Source organism: Falco biarmicus, chromosome 8, assembly GCF_023638135.1.
Source record: "Falco biarmicus isolate bFalBia1 chromosome 8, bFalBia1.pri, whole genome shotgun sequence".
NCBI lineage: Eukaryota > Metazoa > Chordata > Aves > Falconiformes > Falconidae > Falco > Falco biarmicus.
In genome coordinates, this window is record NC_079295.1 from 18,975,908 (window position 1) to 18,998,578 (window position 22,671).

The 22,671-nt window shown below is 42.2% G+C and overlaps 1 long non-coding RNA gene across 1 annotated transcript; it reads left to right on the plus strand.

Annotated features, from left to right (window-relative positions):
- The first annotated feature begins 4,999 nt into the window (after window positions 1-4,999).
- Window positions 5,000-13,882, plus strand: LOC130154131 (uncharacterized). Its single transcript, XR_008823610.1, has 2 exons — window positions 5,000-5,169; window positions 12,907-13,882. It is a non-coding gene; the product is annotated as an uncharacterized LOC130154131 (long non-coding RNA).
- Window positions 13,883-22,671: the final 8,789 nt, after the last annotated feature.

A 22,671-nucleotide genomic window follows, 5' to 3' on the forward strand; every position in this document is an offset into this window, starting at 1 on the left:
GACCTGGCCCTTGCACCTGAGGCCACACTGTAACTTGGCATCCTGGGGAGGAGCTCATCACATCAACAGGCACCATGGAGGGGGAACTTAGTGCTTAAGCATGGTAGATATTAAAAAGACTTTAAATTCAAAAGTAAGGAAATTAAAATCTTTAGACTCAGCATGGAAGCTATTTAAGAAACTTGAACATAACCATGGAGAGCACAAAAAAGAGGTGTGCATGGTGGGGAGGAGACAGGAAAGTATGGGGGAAAGCAATAAAATGGTTAAATGGCAAGATATTGTTCAAGCCAAACAGGTGCCTTTCAAAAAATGAAAACCCAGCCCAACTGAAGCCAATAGAAAAGGAGTATGAACTATAACAAATAAAATGTCAGGGCATGAAAGTTAGGAAGGCTGAGAGTGATTATGAACAGCCAATAATGAAAGACATAAAAATAAATAACTAGAAATTCTTTTAGCAAATCGGCTGGTTTGCTGGGGATTAGAAGCAGCATTTCATAGCAAGGAGACAGCAGAGGAGCTGTGCGATTTCTTTGCATCAGGGAGAATTTAAGAGACACCTACTGCAGCTGTAGCCTTACCCATTGTTAAGCTGAGAAGCTGTCAAAAGAGTGGTTAATGAAACAGTCTGAAACACTAAACCACATGGGTGCAGGCAGAGAGGCACGTTGCTTGTAAAACTATGCTCTGGTACAAAAGGCTAGGTTTTTCCCCTGTGGTTGTTAGTGTTGCCATAGTAAGTATGAGCATGTTTATTGGTGTGAACTGGAAAGGTCTGAGTGATAACACAGGGCGAGATGATTCGTATTAGCACTCTCAATAGCACTTCTATCCAGGAGAGAATAATTGCCATCCAATATTGCTTTTGTGGTCCAGAAGCACACAATTCTCCTTTCAAGAGTAAAGCACAGGGTTCTTCAATGGACAATCCACTGCCCACTAAAAACTCACTAAAAAAGCGTCCAGAACAGCATTGTAAGTAGTGTGTCTTAATACCACTCACCTTACTTCTTGCCTGCTGTAGATAACAAATAAACACCTGATCTCAACATCCAGTCTGGACAGGAAACATAATTACAAGATACCTTGAATTTTGGCTTTTCCTAATTCGTTGCTTACATCTGGCAACATTACTTTATTGGTAAATTCATACGAATGTGAGCTTGGCCACTCTATTGATTATACTGTGTAATATGTGTGTCTTCTGTATCCCCTACATAGTCTAGAAATAAAGCTATCACTTATCAAGAATATTAAAAAAGTAATATGAATTCATAGATGAATGAAATCCTGCCAGAAGTAGGCAGACAGGCATGCTCTATATCCATTGTCACTCTAATTTAAAATAAGGTGAAATGAAGAAAAGGTGAAACAGACACAGAACATTTGGTCTGCATATTTGAAAAAAAAAAAAAAAAAGGGTTTCTGCATAATAACTTAAGGTCCTCATACTTGCAGCATTTGGATTGAGTTGTGGTGGCCATGAGGTGTGATTCAATTTGTTTTTAAATTCCGTTTTGCCACACTATAAATGCAGTCACTGCTACAGGTCTCTGTAAAAATCAAAAGGTGGGGTGGGTAGGCAGACATGTGGGTAAAATATTCCCCTGGGATCTATAAATTCAGGGACTGGATCCAAAATGCACTAAACAAGAAAGCCATCAAAAAAGAAGGGAGGTGGGGTGAAGAAAGAGAAAAAACTGCCCGTTAAAACTACATACATATTTAAGAGTAGGCAGCCTGTAACTTCTATTTAGTTTCACTGGAAAGGAAGGTCAGGAAAGCCTCTGTTGATGGAGAGCACAGACCCACACATATCCAGCTCTGAAAAGGAGCTGAAAGGGGTTCAGCTGTGCGACCTCAGCTGTCAACCAACTTGTCATCTTCCCTTGACATGGTCCAATGGTAAGATCAAGCAAAAGTTGATTTTTTTTTTATTTACTTTTTTTTTTTCCAACTTAATCTATTCAGGTGTTTCAAGCTTTTGACAATGGGCCAGACAGATGGAGGGGCATGAGAAGTGTGCTGTGAGTCACAGTAACCATGGCTGTCTTTAAGATCATGGCTGATTTTACCTTACGTTGAAGATTGATGAGAACATTACCTTTAGCAGGAGAATTTTTTTTAGTGATCAAGGTCTCCCTATATTCTTTGGACTTGTCCGTTAGCTTAAAGTGCCGCTTCAAAACTCAAGCTCAATTTAAACATCGCCAAAAAGCTCACCCAGTTTTTGAAGCACCAGTGTTAACAAGAGCTTAGTTTTCCTGTTTTGTCTGTGATATGCACTCATCAGCTGACACAGAGTACGTCAAATGTTTGGCATCACTTAGAAGTTGCTTGTATCTTGAAATAAGGGGAGGACAGAATTCAGTCACCTATCTGTCATAGCTGCATACTGAGTCTATATATCCTATATATCCATATAGATAGATAGATAGATATAAAATAAACCCTACATAGCCCTATACCAAGTTTTCAATGCTGTTACTGTGCAAGAGGAAAAAGCATCCATCCTGTAACAGGAACGGTTGCTTCAGAGAAACAATCCGCTGTAACAATACAAAGTCTAATCACAAAAGCACATTCTGATGCAGTGTACATGCCTTATGTGCAGGGCACATCAGATAGGGTGTAAATCCAGCACTCAGGCTGTAAATAGCCTCAAATTGATCCCTCTCAGGAGTCAAACTACAGAACCAGGTATGAGACCAAGGGTGACAAAAATCCTTATCTTTACTGTCATCCTGTGTAGAGAGTATAGCGTGGCAGCAAATCCCACACAGCCTGCACTCTGAAATCATTCATAAACAATATGAGAAAAATAGGTTTAGCTTGTGCTAATAATCCATTCCAAAGTTATTTGAGCTCTTTTATTTCATATGAGACTTCAGAATCAAATGAAAAAACACCACAGGAATGTTACTTGTTGTGCAGCTTTTGAGCTCAAAGTCTGGTTGTTTAATCTGAGACTGAGCATTTATACAATACAACTAAACAAACCAGAAACTAGGCAATGTGAAATTTTAGCATGTTGCTCCTTCTGAAACACCTATGCATCAAAGATTGAAGTCAGCTTATATTGGCTTTTTAAGATAGTGGTTATAAACAGCATGAGATGTTTGTGGAAGACCAATCCTTCTGATCTGGAAGGCAGTTGGCCAAAATTATCCTCATGGAAGAGAGGGCCAAAAGGGTGATGGAGAATTCATTACTTAATTGATAGGTCACTCCAAATCATAGTGCCCTGTCATTGCAATTCTTACTTCAAGACATACAAAACTGACATTTCTGGTACATTCAACTCCACGCTGCTGTTCCCAAGCTTGACATTCTCAGCCAAAATTGATGCTACTCAAGACAGACATATTACTGAGGGGGAAAATAACTGCCTTACATAGAGACTTCATGAAAAATGTTATCTATGAATCCTGCTGATTTGTTGAGCAATGCTCTGTTTTCATCAGCTAATCTAATTGTGCAAAGCCTTCTGTATGAGAATCGGCCAAATCACTACATTCGCATTTCAAATGCACACGATGTGTTTATAACTCTCGTGAGACACACTGTCCACTCCATTAAAAATAACAACCTTTGTAGTTATGCATGCTAAAGTATCGGTAATCAAATCTCACGCTTCATGGTGTAAGATGATCACTAGAAGTGTCAGGAAGAAATTATTCCCCTAAGAGATGGCACAGCAAGATATGTTTGTTGCCTTTGAATCATCACATATTGTCAGTAACAGCATACTTGCGTGTTAGATCATCGATCCAACAATTTGTTATAGCAATTCTATCATCTGATGTTCAGCAAATCAGTCACTTCAAGACCAGCAAAATATAAATCTACTTTCACCACAAAGTAACCAGCACTAAATTTTGAGATGGTGAGGAATGCAAGCCTGACTCCTACACAAGTTTTGAAGAAAGGCATTTACTTCTAGAACTGCCTAATCAAAACTCCAGATCTAAAAATCTCCTCAAGTTTTGGGGCATCAAGATTTGGCTCTGAAATTTGCTACTTAAGGGCCGCTCTCACTTAGACTACTTTAAGTTTTCCATAACCCTTTAAAGCTGCCCAAATGAAGCAGAAAACATTCAAGGGCAACCGTGTTGGAGCAACTTATACGGCTGAATTAATTTCCCTTTGTCCCCTGCTTTTATGATGATTTCCAGGGAAATTAAATGTAGCAGAACCACCACTCCCCAAACAGACTAACACTGTATAACAGCTGGAATTAGGCAGGGGGAGGACTGCTGACCCAGTGGCATATTTCACACCTCACATTAGCCTTGTTTGCTACTGATGGGCTTTTGGTAACTACAGGAGTCAAGAGATAATCTGTAGTTGATGGGATCCTTCCCAACATATGAAGATAGCAATAACAAAGATGTATGATTTTTATCACTGTAATACAATGTTAGTTTCTGGTGCCATCTGTGCATTAGTCCTACCATAAGTCTGGTATTTTAAATTCCTCGAAGAATATTTCTAGGAGAAGAGAATCAGAGCATTTGCTTTTTGGTAGATCTATTCTGGCACTCTAGAAATTACCCTTACAAAACTGTCAGATTTCTTAAAATTAAAACAGATTGTTAATTCCTGGAAGTTCCTTCAGAAGCAGCATTTTATTATCACCCTGGCACTTCTTGCTCATGCTGGCTGCTATTCAAATCACCTTGGCACCAGAGTCCTGGCCTAGCTGCAGCTGCACATCACCTGGCATCAGTAACCTGGAAACAGTCCTTTGAGATAAATGACCACTGTGCCAAATAGCAGCATAAAACTGGACAATAAAATGTTTTCCTTCCAAGAAATAACTGATGCTGTGAAACTTTGCTGGCTCCTGCTGGCTCCCCAAAAGCTGTCCATGCACCATCTACACACAGCAAACACCCTTGCAGCGCCTGAAAGCTCCTTGCCTTCCAGAGAAAGGTGCTTGAGCATCTGTGCAGTGGCATGGTCCCATGCAGTCATTCCTCTCCTACAGGCTCACATGAGGTGGAAAGGATCTGTGGCTTGGTTTTCAGAAGACCCATGAAAAGGCTTCCAGCCCAGCGCTTCCCTCCTGGCCCACTGCCAGCAGGCACCCCGGCTGCCTGAACATTGCACCCACCCTCATGCCTAGCACTTGGCTCCCGTCACCCCCCATCCCCCGGCACCAAGGTAAAGTCCTCTTAGCTTTTCTAGTTTCCAGCAAGAAGTCATCTACTAATGTGCACTAAGCTGTCTTGGTCTGCAGTTTTACATTCTTCGGCGCAGCCAAGAAAAGAAAAATCACAAGTTTGGTATCACAACAAAACAAGCAGACATAACCCAGGCTATAAACCATTAGGAAGACAAAAAGCTCAGACAGATGCAAGAGGGTTTCTGTCTGCTGAAACGCTAATATCCTCAGTCCTCAGCAGCGTTACGCTGGTCTAGCCGAAAATGCAGCTTTGCCCACCCCTGCCAGTACTCCAGTAACTGGAGCCCAGCCTGCGGCCCCGCACACCCACCCGTGCTGGCGTATGGTCCTCACAGCTGCTGCTGGCTACCAGGGCTAGTGCCTGGCAAGGCTTATCTGTGCTGTAGAGAACTGCAAAGCCTTTCTGTCAGCCCACCCACACTGGCCAGAGCTGGCAATTACATTGTTTATACAAAATACCTTTTGATTAATGGTTAGAGAAATAAAAACTGTAGCATATGTTGCTCTCTGTATAAAATCGTAAGTCTGTCAGGCTTATGGTGCATCTGGCTGGGAACGGGGGACAAAGATTTATTCCTTCTGTTATACCCTGTACCCCCCATGTTTAAGTCTGAGCTCCCTCCATCATTTCACCTATTACAATCTCAGCTAAGTCAGAGAAGACATCTAAGCGTGGTCTCTGCAGCAAACCCCACCAGGGTGTCAGAAAGCATGAAGAAGAAGGTGGGACACGTTCATGCTGACAGACCAAGTGGTAAATCTTCAGCCTCAGCCCAGGCACAGCTGGGACACCTGCTGGCAGTGGCAGATGAGGATCCCAGGCAAGGCATTGGTTTCTCTTGCTCTTGTGGAAGCTGAGGAAATGGTTTGCTCACTCAAGGAGGTTTATGAAATTCCTGTTTTATAGATGGGACTCTGAGCACCCAGTGCACAAAAGTGTTGAAAGTTGGTGTTGTCATCTCTGCTTCACGGGTGTCTGTCACACCGGTTGTACCTGCAGCCAAAATCACACACCTTCACCTGGTGTTCCCACATGCTAACCTGGCAGTTCTGTCTCTCTGGAGAAAACAGACAGCAGCCCTCACCTCACCATGCTCCCAGGGAAAGCCCTCTGTGGTGCCACCACCACTGAGCCCAGCCTACAGGAGGAACTGGCACTGCCCACTGTTGTCTTGGTCATCTTCTCAAGTCCCTTTTGAATAGGTCGTAAGTTAATAGTTCAGAGAGTACATCCAAATTCATGTTTTCCAGTTGCATCCTATTACTTGTGAGGCACAAACAGCAGTGCTGGACTTGTGACAGCACAACAAACCAAGGCTTATCCTAGGGCCTGGTGGAGAGTGTGAAGTCCCAGGTTCCAGCCCACTTATGTAAACCTAGCAAGATGGTTTTGTGCACTCCCTTAATTTAAGGAAAGAGAGAAGCATTCCCAGGGAGGCACAGCCACGTCCCACACCAACCCTAATGAACAGATCAACTCTAGGAGGAAATAGGGCCAGCTGCATGGGAGACTGTCAGATCTGCGGAGAGATGACCGCAAGTCTTTGTTTCCCCAAGTAAGACAGCCAAGACAGTAAGGGGGCCAGGAAAGAAAGCCCAGTGCTCCATCATTTTTCACATTTTTTCATGCATATGTTTTCTGAAAGTCTTTTTGCTGCAAGTAGACTGTAATAATTTCTGTAGCATCGCCAAAAAGATACTTTTCCCTGAAAAGTGATACTATCTCTCTCTGCAAATTTTATCTCAGTTATAAATAAGGTATTGGGCCAGATTCTCAGCTGGCATAATTTCTGGGTCACTGAATCAAAACCTCGTGGAGTTGCACCTATCTGGCCTATTGTCTGTAATGCAGTTTAATAGAGGGACGGGACTCTAAATCAGGTTATCTGTCGCCAAACCACAATTCAAGGCACTTCCTTGCCAGTTCTTTGTGCCTGCGACCATAGATGACCAAAGGTTACAATACAGATCAGAACAAAGTGTGAACATATGGATGGCCCAAGCATGTTAATTTTTGAGCAAACCCTTATAAACAGAGACAGAAGAAGCCCAAGAAGGAACAAAGGAACAGTAAAATCTATTTGCGTTAACAAATTAAAATAAACAATAAATTCAGGAGCAAAGCAATTCTTCCCATTCCCCAGTGAAACACAACATTTATCAGCAAACTACTGGCAACGCTGCTTCAGAACTCCACACGGCTGTATTTATGCATAGCAGAAATCCTGCTAAACTTCTCAGCCTGGCAGAACAGAAACAAAAGCTAGTGAAAGTGATGGGACAGAGGTAAAGCCAAACAGCAAACGAACACGTATTGAAGCTGTAGCATAGAGAGAATGAAATAACAGCTCAAAGCAAACCCTAACGTGCTCCAGGACACATGATTGCTCTGCCAGGGCCCATTAACACCTCATAACTGTAACCCAGCACCCACAGAAAGAATTATATTTTCATATAAAACAACACAAAACCCAAGCTAAGCTCAACAAACCACTAAGAGGTAAATCAGAGTAGCTAACAGAAGTCAGACTCAATTACTTTAAAAAAAAATGTTACATGAAGCAAGGACAGCATCCCAAAACTTTGGAAGGGTCAGGCTGGAAAAACCTGATGGGTAGTCTTTGTTTCATAGCCAGTTATTAGCATAGCTGCTCGACTTGGACCTGCGCTCTTGTATGGGAAGAACAATTTCCCATGAGAGGAAATGTCCTTTCGGGGGCTGCGTGCCTTGTTGGCAGTGGGACCACAGTATGGGGAGAGACTGGGATAACAAACCTAGAAACCACTACGGTGAACCTGAAGGACTCATAAATAGAGATGACATCACCTGCCACCTGGGACCCGGAGAGGGGGACAACTCAACAGGCTAGTTCTTTTCAACTGAAACATTTTCCCAGGTGTTTTCTATCACCCTCCTTTCTGATGTTGCAGCCTTGCATCTCATGGTTGCACCTCTAATTCTTGCGTAGGCCAGCGGTGATTAAGAGACAGCCCTGAACTGCAGTGTTTGTACAAAGATTTTGAATGTCTTGGAGTTTGGGATCTTTGGAGCAGATCCTTTGGCTCAATCTGCAAGAGAGATAAAGATAACTGTCAAAAGGGAAGCCAGTGAATTCATGTTTATAGCGAACTACCCTGTGCGGGCTGAATTCACATCAGAGTTTGTCACAGACAGTTCATTACTTATGGCTGGGCTAGGGGCCCGCCAAACATTTGAGGAGTTGCTGGCCTTTAGTAAGGCCATTAAAAATGAACAGCCATAATAAATACTCCTGTTGTTATGCCTCCAGAAAGCCCAAAGGTTAAATGAACTATGAATCTTCCTCCTCTTTCTCTGACCAAGGTTACTCCAGATCACGATAGAAAAGTACCAGCTGGGGTTAGCAATTTTTTCCATCCGTTCTTCTACGATGTCCAATATTATGCACTGACATAAGTAGTGATCAGGTTGCTCAGGTTTTGCTGTGAGATGTTATGATTGCTGCACAGTATGCAAGCAATGGGAAAATGAAGACAAGGACTTTGAAAGGCATTTACTCAAATAAACCAAAAAAGCAAGCAGCCTGCTAATTGTGATTAAAATTCTGTGTTAATCTTGAACAGCCTAAACTCATGTCAGAAAACTGAAATTATACCATCAGACTGATCTTTGACTGCTGTATGGTGGCAATAGCAACTGCTTTTTAAGAACAGAGAAGTCCAGCAGTTCTAAGCAAATACTCCATCATCCATTTATTTTTCAACATCTTTCCTCTTAGCATTCAAACCTGTACCACCTGGCTTTAAAGTGAAACTTAACTTGCCTTGTAGTCATAACGTGATCTTTGATCTAGAGTTAAATGAAGATTTACTGTATTTTCAGACTGCTTTTGGCCAGCGCTGGAGAAAAGAGAGGAGACAGGGACTCCCTTGTCCAGTATGTCATTCCAGCATGGCTGGTAGGAGACAGCAGCAGCTTTATCAGTCAGTGAGTGCTTAGCTCAAGTGCTAGAAAATGGGGCTGCTCGTTCTGCCGGTGAATGTGTAGACAGCTTTTACTGTAGCTCCGAGTGATAAAAAGGTTGGAGCGTTTCTGAAAGCGGCTCAGGAAGGAAACAAGACCAAACTGCACAGTCACGTAGCACTTACAGTAAAGGGCATGCCTGGAAAAGGGGCCAGAAAGATGTGCTTTAGTCCAGGGTGGCCAATTCGAAAATAATGATACATGCATGTGAAGGAGGGGAGGGACCAAGAGACCCATATGCCACCCTGAATGTCCATCATATTGACTTATAGACTGGACCCAGAGCCCAGCAGGCAGGCCTCTGCTCCAGCCACTGCTTACTTATGTTATTGCGCTTCTGGTTTACATCTGTTTGTTTGTTGTTTGGTTTTTTAAAGGAAGGAAAGAGGTAAGGCAAAAAAAAAAAAAAAAAAAAGTAAGATCATAATGCCAGTCTTTTCACAATACATTTGTATCACCTCACAGAGCTCACACCTTTTATTCTTCTGAGCTCTAGTTAGCACTTCTCTGAAAGGAGTCATTTTGCATAGCATTTAATCTTGATCAGCGGTCGTGGCTGCTCAGATATTTACAAGTGTGATTAAGAGAAATAAAAGCCAGATCTTCCATAGACAGGAACGTGTTAGGCAATTTTTGCACATTGTTTTACAAGTTAGTTTGCAGGTCTGAATTAAACAAGTGTGTGTGTGGGAATTATCCTTCTCAAAGGTATGTTGACTTATGAAAAACTAATCCCAGATATAAATCAGATATAGGAGTCTTTCCCAGACAGAATTAAAATCTAGAGAAGATCTGGAGAGCTGAGATATGCTTGCTCTTGAGCACACTGCTAAGAGAAGCTTAGCTTATTCAAAGTTCAAGTTCAGCACCAGGTCAGTATGTCATGCGTTTCTCAGTGGTGGTAAGATCACTGCTGTTTTACCACGAATCTCAGCCCCTGCCAAGGCAGTTGCCCGGGCTCATCCATGATGCCCAGACCACATTCTGTCCCGTTTCTGATATTTGCACATCATATATTCACTTCTGTGGGAGACTAAGTCTGAGGAAAAAAGCACACATTTTTAAACAGTCTCTTAATGCACCATCAGTTTGTAATCCAGGAAGAAAAGAGGAAAGCCAGTGCTACACCACTGCAGGACTTTGCAAGTCCCCAGCAAGGATGTGGTGAAGTACCAGGGGTCCTTTCTCAGGGCCTCGGAGAACTGTTGTCGTATAGAAATTCAGTAGTTTTTTGGTGTACTCTGTGGGAGAAGGACTAATAGTGCTGATGTGTATCTTGCCTCACAGTGTGCTTGTATGGCAGTCAGTACCACAAATGTGTTGAATTGCTCATCTCCATCTTTCTAGTGAGCTGTTCTGTCCTCAAAACAAAACTTCCCCTCCTTGCTACCATCTACCTAATGCTCCATTTTATGCTCATATGTGTATGTTCACACACATGCCTGAATTCCATCCTGCTTAGCCACCCTGAACCCCCACCAGCTTCATCACTGCATTCACTGGGGCTGGGTTGGCAGCTGCTGTATAGACAACACTTGGGTTTCATCATGGAGCTATCCATGGGGTAAATTTTCATTCCAAACTTTCCTACTGTTTGAGCTACCAATCTGGCTTTTTTTAGCAGGGCGTGCAATTCACAGCAGAAGTGTAGCATATACAACCAAAACTATTTTGGGTACGCAGCACAGACTTTGTGAATTCTGCTCATGTTCCCCCAACTGTCCTAGGCATTTATACTTCCTAGGCAAACACTTAAAACACTTGAACACTGAAATGTACCTCTACTCACCACAGCATTTGACTCCATTCAGTTGGGTTCATGTGCTTACTTTGCAAGTACCCTGTCTTTTTAGTGAACAAAACTCTTAACAGACACCAGCATATCAGATGTATCTTTAAAAACTAACTGCACAGACCAAAATAGCCTAATTTCAAGCTCAGTTGCATTCCTGAACTGCATATTCTGATCCAAAATCTTACCCAATATTCATTTGTACCATTTTTCTTCAACTGTCTCAAGAGGCTTGTCAAATCTATAGCAAAACTTGCTCCATCTTAGAAGAGAAAAAAGTACACGTTGCACCAGACATTAATGCATTTAAATTGAATTTGGCAAGCTTAAATTTGGGATAACTGTGTTTCCTTCCTTATTTTTTTTTCATATGCAAAGTGATTGGTATGAGCATTGGCATCTGTCTTCACTTTTAATCTGTTTAAAACTTTATTGGCACAGTCATATGAGGCAAGTAAATATTTCTTTCATGAACCTATAAAACATCATTAGTTTATTTTTTTCATCATGTCAGGTTGGATAAGTATCTCACAGTGCCTGTACATCTTCATGGGGATTTTATTATTTATTTTGATTTAGACTGAACTAAAATTAAGACATGTCCCAAAGCCCTAAGCTTCTCTGACAGTCTTTAAAATATACAGTAATAAAATTGAATTAACAGGCTCACTCAGTGATTTCCAGATGGCAATATGCTGGTAAGAGCAGAGAAACCACAAGAGCTTTAGTCTCCTCTTTCCTGCCCCAGCACTGTAGCAGATGCATCCTTTGCATCTGCCCCATCCTAAAGTGGAAGAGCCAGAGGGAAATAGCAATGGGGCAGACAAGAACGGTATCCTGTTATCAAATTAATAACCTTGGCCATTCCCAAACATCAGAGGGGAACATCAGCTTTGCAGGCTAGTGCTCAACTGTGCAATTTTTGAGAAACAATAGCTCCCCGATATATAGTTTAGCATTTTATCCACACAGAGGCATTAACTACATCTAGAAAACTAGAGAATTAATTAGCAACACTATGGCTGCATTACTGAAGCTAATCAGTATTAATTCTCCGTGTAGACTACCTTGATGCAAATTAAGGCCATGTCTAAATATGCAGCCTACTGCAGATTTGAGGGGAGACGGGTCTACAGTGGGGGCATCAGGAATCACAAGCGCAGATCTCCCACAGGTTCATATTCCAGCTGATGAATCTTTAGTGCTCTGGAGTGGGCAGTTCTGACTCAGGACATTTAACTATAAATCTCATCTTTTGTCCAGCTGAAATAACCTAAGCCATTTCCTCCCAGCTTTATAAACTGGGTGAAACAGATAAATTGTTTTCTTTGAATTTATCAAATATCAGAAGAACCAACAATAGAGGAAAATGTTGTCCTGCATGACAAAGCCTGCACAACTTTGCCAGCACAGACCCAGTTAACGTCCCTATCATTCAAAAAAGAAAGCCGCCACCAGAAGCATAGGAATTGCTTCTGCTGATGTAACCTGTGCAAGAAACTCAGAAGAATGCAGTATTGTATCCACACTGAGCAAACCTGTACTGACACCTTAAAATGCATTGTCCCTGCGGTCTTTGCTAGCCACCACTTCATAGGAATAGGGCAATTTTCAATTGCAAACAGGTAGAAAATATTTTTTGTGCTTGAAAGCAACTACAGTACTTAAGAAAGAGGTGACTAACATTGCCAGCCACCTGTGGTCGGCACCACTGCAGATGCAGAAGATCTTTTTGGACTGATTGCAAGATGTGGGCTTGATCCATTACAATTAGTGTCTTCAAAGACAATGGTAATTGAAGGGGCTTGGTAGCTGCAGGATTGAGACCACAGTCCTGCAAACGCATGGGATGGAGAGAGAAAACGAGGAAACTACGCAAGCAGAGCTAAATATTTTTCTATTTTTTTCTGTTCCACTCAGGCAATTCTTCCTTTTGCATCCATGGCAAACACAACATGCCTTGTAAGTACCAGATACATCTCGTCCACTTACATGCCTGCTCCTCCCTCTCCTCTAGTCTTCCTCGCAGAGGACACTGGAAAGTGCTCTTTTACAGGAATCAGTTTCTTCAATGAAAAGATAATTCATTCAGAAGAATCCAGAAAGGAAATGAGTGTTCTCCCTCCTTACCCCACCAGATCCTGAAGCAAGAGGGAAGACATTTTATTTTACCTTCAGTCAAGCAATGATGATGTCAACAAGTAGTGCAATTCAATAGAATCAAAACATCTTGCTCCTGCTACCATTGCTGTTGAAAGTACAGAGAAACAATGCTCTGGACACAGCCTAGTTAAAGAGTAACCATTAATAGTTAAACAGCCCAAATGACTACAGACAGCACCCTTGCCATGCTATTGTCTCTTCTCCCTCTTGCACCTGCACCACCTGCAGAGGCACCCAGAGGGGGCCAGGTCTCTGCCGATCTGCAGGACAGCAGCGGGGGCCCTGCAGCTCAGGCAGCTGCCTCCCCATGACAGCTGGGGAGCCCTGGGAGCTGCAGGACCCCATGGTGTGGCAGAGGCCCAAGGCTTCCTCCTCTGCAGTGAAATAAGGAGACCCCTAGGCAATCCTACGTTGCACGGTGTCAGGTGGCGGCAAAATGGGGAACTGTAACAAGCTCTCTGCTGTTTGCTTTTTCCACTATAGTTCCCCTTCCTTCTCCATGGTATCCCGAAAGCGAAGGGCATCAAACACACAAGCCACCATCACAGTTGGAAAAACAGTATGCAACTTAAGTAAATATAACTCAGTTGTACCAATGAAATTGAAAACAGGGAAATGACATAAAAAGAATGTACATTATTTTAAATTGCAGGTTTTTATACGTTCACTTTTATTGCCTCACTCTTTTAAATAAATCCAGGACCTGATTTACTTTAATAAAAGTTTAATTTCACATCTTGGTTTCAGTTCTGTACTCTTAATTTATTCTATGGCCAGCCTTCCGACAGGAAAAGAGCTAGAACAGCTGGGGAGTTTTACGGCCAGGTTATGCCCAAGTCACTGTAGTACAGCAGTTAAAAGCAAATTCAATTGTAACTTCCACTGCATAGAAATGTTCTAATCTCTGCCTCCCCACCCCGCCATGTATTGTTTGGAAAAAGCAGCAAAGATCACACAGACACCTCCTGCTTTCAGAAGCCTCAGCATACCAAACAAAATCTGGATTATATTTCTTTTTACTTTTTTCTTCTAAAATCACCAAGTGAATTCAGAGCACAAAGGTGAATAACAATTACTGTCCTTGCTCTGCAGCTGAGCGGTTGCTAACCTCAAGCTCATTCAACATACAAAACCCAGATCCATTGGCAAAGTCAGTTTGGATACACATGGGTTGGCTGCTTATAAACAAGGGCAGAACATGAAGTGCAAGAATGGTTATCATAAGCAACTGATGCACAGACATTAAATAGCCTCTAAGTCATTCGGGACTCACAGGTCTCACGTTCAAACCCTGCCTCAACAAGTCTGCAACACAAGGAAAAGCCGAGAGGTGCCCACAGACGCACAGGTACGCCTTAGGGAAGCCAGGCTCCATACAGCTACGCTCAGGTTTTCTCCTGAGTGCCCCATTTCCCCAGGGAAGACCTGGCTGTCCCAGCTCTGAGGCAAGGGCTCCCCCCAGACCCTCCCCAAGGGCCCGTCTCTGAGGAGCCACCTCACGAAGCTTCATTTTTGGCCCAAGGCGGGGAGCCTTTACTGCTTCTCTGTCACCTCCAAGCCCCTTTGACCACAGGGCCTCCTCAGGGCACCCCATCCAACCAAGGGTAACCCCGCTGCGGACTCCCCCCCCCCCGCCCCCCGCCCCAGCCCACACATGCCACCTGCTCCCAGCCCTCACACTGTACCAGCCAGCAGCCAGGGAGGCAGTAGAGCCACCAGCGTCCTCCCAGCTGTACCCTCTTACCTCAGCAGGGAGCGTCCCGCCAGCCTCCGCCCGCCCTGCCGGGCCGCTGCCTCAGAGCGCCCGGCGGGCCCGCCTCACCCGCTGCCTCAGAGCGCCCGCCCGGCCCGCCAGCCCGGCCCGCCTCACTCACGCCCGCCGGGGCAGGAGCGGCCGGCAGCCCCCAGCGGGCCTGCCCTGGAGCGGGAGGAGGGGGCCAGGGGGTGGCCGGCGCCTGCCTCCTGTCACGGGCACCAGCCCTCTCCTCACCTGGCACGGAAACACAGCTGAGGCCTGTTACTGTCATCATGGTGGGGGAGGCAGGGGTCGGGGTCATTTGCAGCATGGAAAGGGCCAACCCGTGTCTTTCAGATGGGCACCCCTCAGAGAGCGGTTCCTAACATTTTCCCCCTTTACTGGAACATTCCCTCACCAGAGGCAAGAGCTTTCCCCCTGTAGCTGCTAGGGCAGGCAGGGCGTGATGAAGGCAGGTAGAATTTGCTCAGGCAGGGCTGGAAACCCTATGAAGGACAAAGCTGCCTCGCTCAGGACCAGAACATATGCAGCCAGAGCAAGGAAAGTCTATCTGGAAGAAAATAGCAGGTGTTTGCAAACATAGAAAATGAAAACACCCTTTGTGAGGCAGCTAAGCTCTCCTTGTGTTGAAGACCCGAGCAGCCCAGCCTGGCAGGGGGTCAGCAAACCTGCTGCCCTGGCATGCGACTCCCCCGCCACCTTGCTGGGAGGTCAGCGCACAGGGCCATTTTATTTCTGAAGAGGTTATTTGCAAGCAATGAGCAAAGCCTCACAGTAAAAGTGTAACGTCACAATTAGGATTCAAGACGCTAAGCGTCAGCACCAAGCACGCGGCTCTGCACACAGAGGCTAATGGATGCAAGCACAATTACTCCTATACACTGGTCCCTGTGTTTATAAACCTGCTCAGCTTGCTACTAAGGGAATTTGCATTTAACTTCAGCAGTAAGGACTTGTGCTCTGGCTGCTGAAGGTCTTGCTGATTGCTATAGTGTCTCTGCAATTGTGTAACTCATTACAAATGCATCATTCATCACAAGGTTCCCTACCCCACCAGCCACAGCTGTTACAGCTTTGCTCTGTGCTGACTGGTCTGCAGCTGTAGCATATCAGCATGTGGTTTTAAAACAAACAAAAGAAAAGAAAATTAAAGCAACACGTTTGCTTTTCTACCGTTTTTTCACAGGAGCAGATAATAATCAGCCTATCCTTTCTGCAACAGCAACAAGGATAGTTTTGGTTTTAGCAATGTAAATCATACTGTGATAGAGCACAGGTAGAAGGACCCAAAGCACTGTAGCACAGCTGAGCAGGCCAGCACACAAATGCTTAGCTGTAAACACCTGAATGTCGACTACTCAAGCCCAGATATGTAAGGGAGTCTTACATGAGCTACCGAAAAGAACAGGAAATAATGTTATGTTTTATTCATGTCCACAGAGCAGCACACAGCTCTACAAATGAAAATATAGTGATTTCCTCTCATCGGCCTTAAAACAGTACTAAATTGTAACCAAGGCAGCAGATTTGTTACCATCCTAAATTTATCATTTCTCTACAGCAACCAGGTCCCTTCTGCCTGGCTGTTGCTGCCAGATGTTCATTTCAGTGTAATTTAGCCATACACACAAGACCCTGGCTTGCACTGCCCTTACTCTGTTTTCCCTGTTAGCAATTCTCTTTGCTTCCTGGTCACTATTTCATTAGCAATAAGTCATGCAACAGACAGGTGAAGTTGTACAAAGAAGTTTTTATTAAGTGTGCTGATGGGCTGTGCTGCCTGCTGAAGCTTTGCAGAAAGACAGCCTCTGCATTCCAGGTTGCGATGCTAACCTTCACACTACACAGGAGTAAAAGCCTTCTCAAAAGCCCTTCTCCACTGCCCCTTAGGCCACAGTCACTCATCTCCTTCACCTAAAACAGCAAACCCTACTTCCTCAACCACACACTGAGTAACAACATGCAAGGACTCCACGCTCGTAAAACTAGAGCAACTCTTCATCAGGAGAATGGCCAGGACTTTATTAACACACATACAAACCCAGCTTATTGCTGTCTTCTTCCAACATCTTTTCTCTTTCCCCTTCTTTCTCCCCAACCCCTTTTCATAGCTTGTTCTTGTTCCCTGCAGACTGTTTCTAATGCTATGCTTTAAAGGGATCTCACCTCTATAAGAAGGCTATCAACTAAATCCATTCAAGGCACTTCTGCATTTAAAACTGAGCTCCAACAACATCTTCAAGAAAGCCAGCAGCTTCTGTTCTTCATGTGCATGAGCTAGAATATGTTAACCTGTAAAGCTGAGCACAACTGAGAACTCTAGCATAACATAGTTACAAGCACAAACAGAGAAAGATGAATCCTTCATTTATTAAAAAAAAAATCTTAATTAAAAAAAGCCAGACTGGAAGAACAGTGTTCCTGTGTACCTGTAGAAGCAGTAGTAACTGAAAAAGCTGGTTTGCCTTGTGGTTGACCCACTCCCAAGTATTTTATGAGTCCAAGGAAAACTGCAAGGCAGAGCACACAGACTATCTGAAGTGGATGTACACTAACTAATGCTTGGGGGTTTACCACACAGATTCTCTAGTATTAAGAAACGTTGAGCTGACATTTCAGCTTTTATTTTTCTCGCCAGCCCAAATTATTGTTGGCATTTTCCACAAAAACCTGTAAGCATTTAATATGCCGTATCTTTGTCTTATTTGGGTTTGGCTGAAGATGTCCACCAAGCTCAAAAGCTTTGGTGGGGTCAAAGGGAGAGGCGTGAGGAGCAAACTAAGCAGCAGAGATAGTGCATTTGCTTTGTTTTCCTAGCAAATTAGGCTAAACCCAGAATAGGTCCTAATAAAATCAAAGAATAAACTTCAAATATACCTGGGACTATGCTCTAAGCCCATAGTGGTCAGTATCTTACCTAAGTCTTGTCAGCAAGTGTCATTCTAAACCTGAGATTTTCATGTAGCATTCAGCTCACCATCTTCCTTACATTTGCTTTCTAACATTAGCCAGATTTACTTTCCTTAATGACCACCTTTTATGGCCTCATCTCTACATATATTTACCCAGCTGCTATGTATTTGCTAGGTGAGCATGTGTGTCACTTCATGTTTCAGAAAGGCTTTTAACCCTCGCCTCTGGGCAGCCAGGATTTCCTGCTCTGCAGCAGCAGGAACAGTGCGAGACAGGAAACACTGCTGGCTGCTGCCACAGGCTGGGAGGGAGAAAGGTCAACGGCTGTGTTTGTACCTTCTCATTACTCCCACATCCTCAGGCTTGTGTCTAGTCAAGATTGCATTTATCAATGCCACTATTGATAACCCATTTATGAATAACTGCACTTACCAAATTGCCATCTTATTTTCAGTATTTGCTGAATTTCATTTGAGTACATAGCATCAGTGCCATTCACTGTCTTCAAACTGTTTGCAATATTACGTTGCTGAGCTAGCACTGATTGATGCAATAGCAAGGCCAGAGATCCATTTGCTCAGTGTCCATGTCATACATAGGAATAGAGCCAAGCCCTCCCAGCAGCCTGAAATGGGAGTAGCTTTATTAAGGCCTTGACAAGGATGTCTTGAGACCATCCACTTTTTATTTTGCTTTGTTGAAGCGTCTTGGGAGGTCAGGCACACTAGGACAAGCCACATGGTATTGAACTGCAAAGTTGTGACAATCATTTGGAGCTCCTAATCATTAAAATTAAACTACATTTTATAAAGCGTGATTTTTAAACAAAACCATTTCCCACTTGTTTCCTAATTTGATCTTAAGTTCTAGAAGCATCTGCTTAAACTTTACATGATTGCAGTCACATCATTGGGTTTTGCGCACCATCTTCTTGCATACACACAACTTCATCGCTATGACCAACACTTCGGTTTTATCCTTTAGAAGGCTGCTATGATACTTTGTAGTACTACAACAAATATGTCAATTTAAAAGTTGTTATGTCCCCATATGTAGGGAGTGACTGCTACGTACTACCATGAAGGTAGAAATAGGCTGAACGCTACTCAAATGGGAATGTTATACCGGAATTTCTGAACAGTCAATTGAAACAAATTTAGCTTTATTCTGAATCAAAATTAAACATTCATAAAGTTTCCCATAGAAAGTTCAATGCTTTGTTTTTCCAAAGTGCAAAAAAATTCATAAATTAAAACATTTCACAGCATTTCAGTAGAGGTACATATTATTGCAACTTGTATTGGTAAATATTGCAAGTAACAATACAATTTGAAATACTATAACCCATGTATTTTTGAAACTGACTTTTTAATTTCAAACTGACAGCACTCGTATTTTTCAAAGACAGCATGGCAAACATTTTTGAGAAATATCTTTGATCACCTCTGCTCTTGAGCATCACAGCAGACCTTAAAGCCGAACACGAACAAAGCAACCACCTGTCAATTCTGGTCTCCATAAAGAGCCTAGGGAAAGACATCAGTTTATGTTAAAGTTATGTGGAATTCAGTCAGTGTTGGGACTACAAAACCATAAGCAGTGAGCATATAATATTTACACAGCTGTGAGTTCAGGTCTGAGTTTAGAAAACTTATTTTTAAGAAAGAGAACACTAATGGGATCTGGCTGTTGTCCTGACAGAAGTATATAATCATTTAAGATCTCCTTCAAATTGAGACAATCTGGATCTAAGTAAAGATGCTGCATTTTTATGCTGTTAATAAAAGGGAAACAAAATGCTTGACTGTCAGGTAGTTTTCTCCTTCCTGTGAACAAACACAAAAACTTGGGTCATACTAAGCAATTGTCATAGTTCTATAAACTGAGCTGTCATTAGTTCTCCTGTCCCCTGCACACTATGGCTTTTGCCATTTTTGAGTTGTATGCACTGAAGAAACTGCATTAACATAAGACAATTCAACAGCTCTTTCAAGATGTGATTTCACCCATTTTCACTTACAGGGCATAAAGGCTTTATAGCAGTGATACAGATACCCAAAAAATACCTCTTCTGCTTGCATGCGGTACATTCATGCATGCAGAACTTCCAAGATTCTAGGACCTGTAAAAAGGAAGTTTACATGAGACATGCGCACAACATAAGGAAACTATGTATCTGTTGCAATAGCTTAATATAGCCAGTCTTTAAAATATGGCGAAACTAAGTAAGAGTATGTACTCTCCTGTATTATATATTGAGAGAACTTTCCAAGAGCAGTTGAACATGGTCCCCTAGTTGCCCAAACAGGGAACACTGAGGAGGTAAAATTTCTGAACTGAGTAGACCGGTGTTCCGGTGCCATTTTGCCCTTCCTTCACTGCAATTCTCTTGCTTTCCTATTTTTCTTTACATGGGACACAAAAGCAGAGCTTCTAGTAGCACACATTTACAAATTCAATCTTACTTCTCTCTGCAAATGCCAAAGCCTTCCTAATAGTTTTCCTTAGGCAAGAGTTCACCGGCAAACTAAGACAAACCAAAGAAGACAAGTTAGTAGAATATAATTGTTTAGCTTCATCACAAAACCACAATTGTTTGGGCCCATTTTCTTTTTATTAATAATATAAGGTTCTATAGAATCTCTTAACATTACAACTGAAGTTTTACAGTTAATCTCACACTAAAATGACAGACAGTTTGGCTTTATTTGCAGAAATTTAAGTTACAACCTTGATAAACACACATTTCCAAGATTGAAAGCAATTTGGGTTTTCTGGATTTCAGTGCTAACCTATCCATGCCTTTGAAACTGGTATCAGTTAATTAACATTGCTATGGAAGAACTATGTGGCCTGGCCTCTCTTTACAGCTATAAGGCAAAGATGACATCTCTAACTCAACCAATACACTGTAAGTTAAGAAGAGAGATGTTTTCCTAAATCTGTAGGATTTAGACCCTGGATCAATTTCTAATAGATTTTTCCCCTTTCCCCTCAAAACTTTTATGAAGGTGTCTAATGTAAATAGATTTCAACAGGCAAGCTATACTCACTCTGCACCCTTCCTCCTTCAAAGGGAGCAGAAGCTGTGTAATTGGAAGTCATGACAAAATTAAAACTGCTTATAACTTACATATGGACAAAATAGTCAAACAATCCATGTGTTATGCCAAGATACACTTCTGATCTGCGTGGATCAAACTCCATCTCTGAACAGGCTACAGCTATGGGAACATGGAAGACTTCAGTATCAGAGAAGAAAAGATTTCTTTTCAATGGGTAATATTGTGTCTAGGTCTCCTGAACTCACGTTCCTTTTCTCTATTTTCATTAGAAATTAAAATGTGAAATTAAAGACAGTCAGTAATACATACATTTCAACTGCAGTTAAACTAAGCTCTGACCAGTTCATGAGATAGAAGAACCATTTAGGAAGACAGCAATAAGGTGGCCATTAGAAAAAAGTTATCCATTACATTTATAGTTAATCTTTTCCTCAAAGCTATCCAGTGACATTGCTTTGGGACCCTTATAGCCTGTTATTTCACCTTCCCATAGGACAATTGACATGCAGTAAAAATCTTTACTGCATTTTAAATCACTTCAGAAGCCAGTGGCTGTTTAAAGGTTAGACAGAGAATATGAGGTTTTGCCTGTTTAATTTCAAAACAAAGAGGGGATGAGGAAACCATAGTCAGCAAATTAAGAATTGGAAAGGATGTTGTAGAGCTGTGTTGTACTTTAAGTCAAAATTAGAGCTATAACTACTTGTTTTAGCTCTGTGCTGTCATTCTGAAAAAAGCCTTCAAATACTTTCCTTCAAAACTGATCCTTCATAGTTGGAAATACACTTTCACTGAGGCACATAAACACCCTTCATATTCACCAACTCCTAGAAAGGTCTCTTTCAGAGTGATACAAGTCATTAGCAAGATGTCAGCTGTGGTCATGTAGTCACCATCATACAGTATGCAAGATAAGTCCCTTGCATAAACATGTAGGTTCACTTTGCTGAGATACCATTGCATACTTAAGGAACACTTAACCACAGTGCAAAGACAGCTTCCTAAAACAGACTACAGATATTTTGGTTGCAGTAAGACAAACTCTAGGGGCCAAAGCCAAAAATATAGAAGAGTAGATTTTTGTGTCGAAATGTTGCAAAACAAAGACCATCCAAAATAAATCTAGCTGCACTGCAAATATCATTGTTTTATGACCTGCAGATCATAAAAAGTTTACCTTAAGTACCCTGACAGCATGCATTTTAAAGTGATGTTTTGAGTGGTCCATTTTTTTTGATCACTAATTATAGCATTGAAATTAATCTTTAAACAAGTTCAAAGTTGTCTGATATACAATATTTTTCAAGCATTTTAAACTTTTTGGTGTATTACTAAAACTGAGAGCTAAATCAGACTGTATTCTAAAATAGTTTAAAAACAAAAATGCAATTTTCCTCCTCATTAAGGGCACTACCAATACAAAAGGTGTCCAAACTGACACTACAGAGCTGTGAAGCAGTTGGCTAGAGACAGTGTCCTCAAAGGATAGTCTGTATTTTTATCCTATGCAATCATATACACAAATTATCAAAAAGTTGGATAATTTGCTTTAAGAAAAGAACCACCTTAAAAATGGAACATGAGTATTCAGAAATATTTTTAGTTTTACTGATTAAGCTTCAAGTTTCAATGTAAAAATGCTTACTCATACTGATCAAGAAAATATTTCATTTTCTTAAAGTTCAGTGGACAATTAAACTGTGGCTACTAGTGAAGTAAATGAGTCATAAAGGCCATAGGAAACTGTACAAAACTAAAATGGGAAAGCTCACTTTCAGGATGACAGTA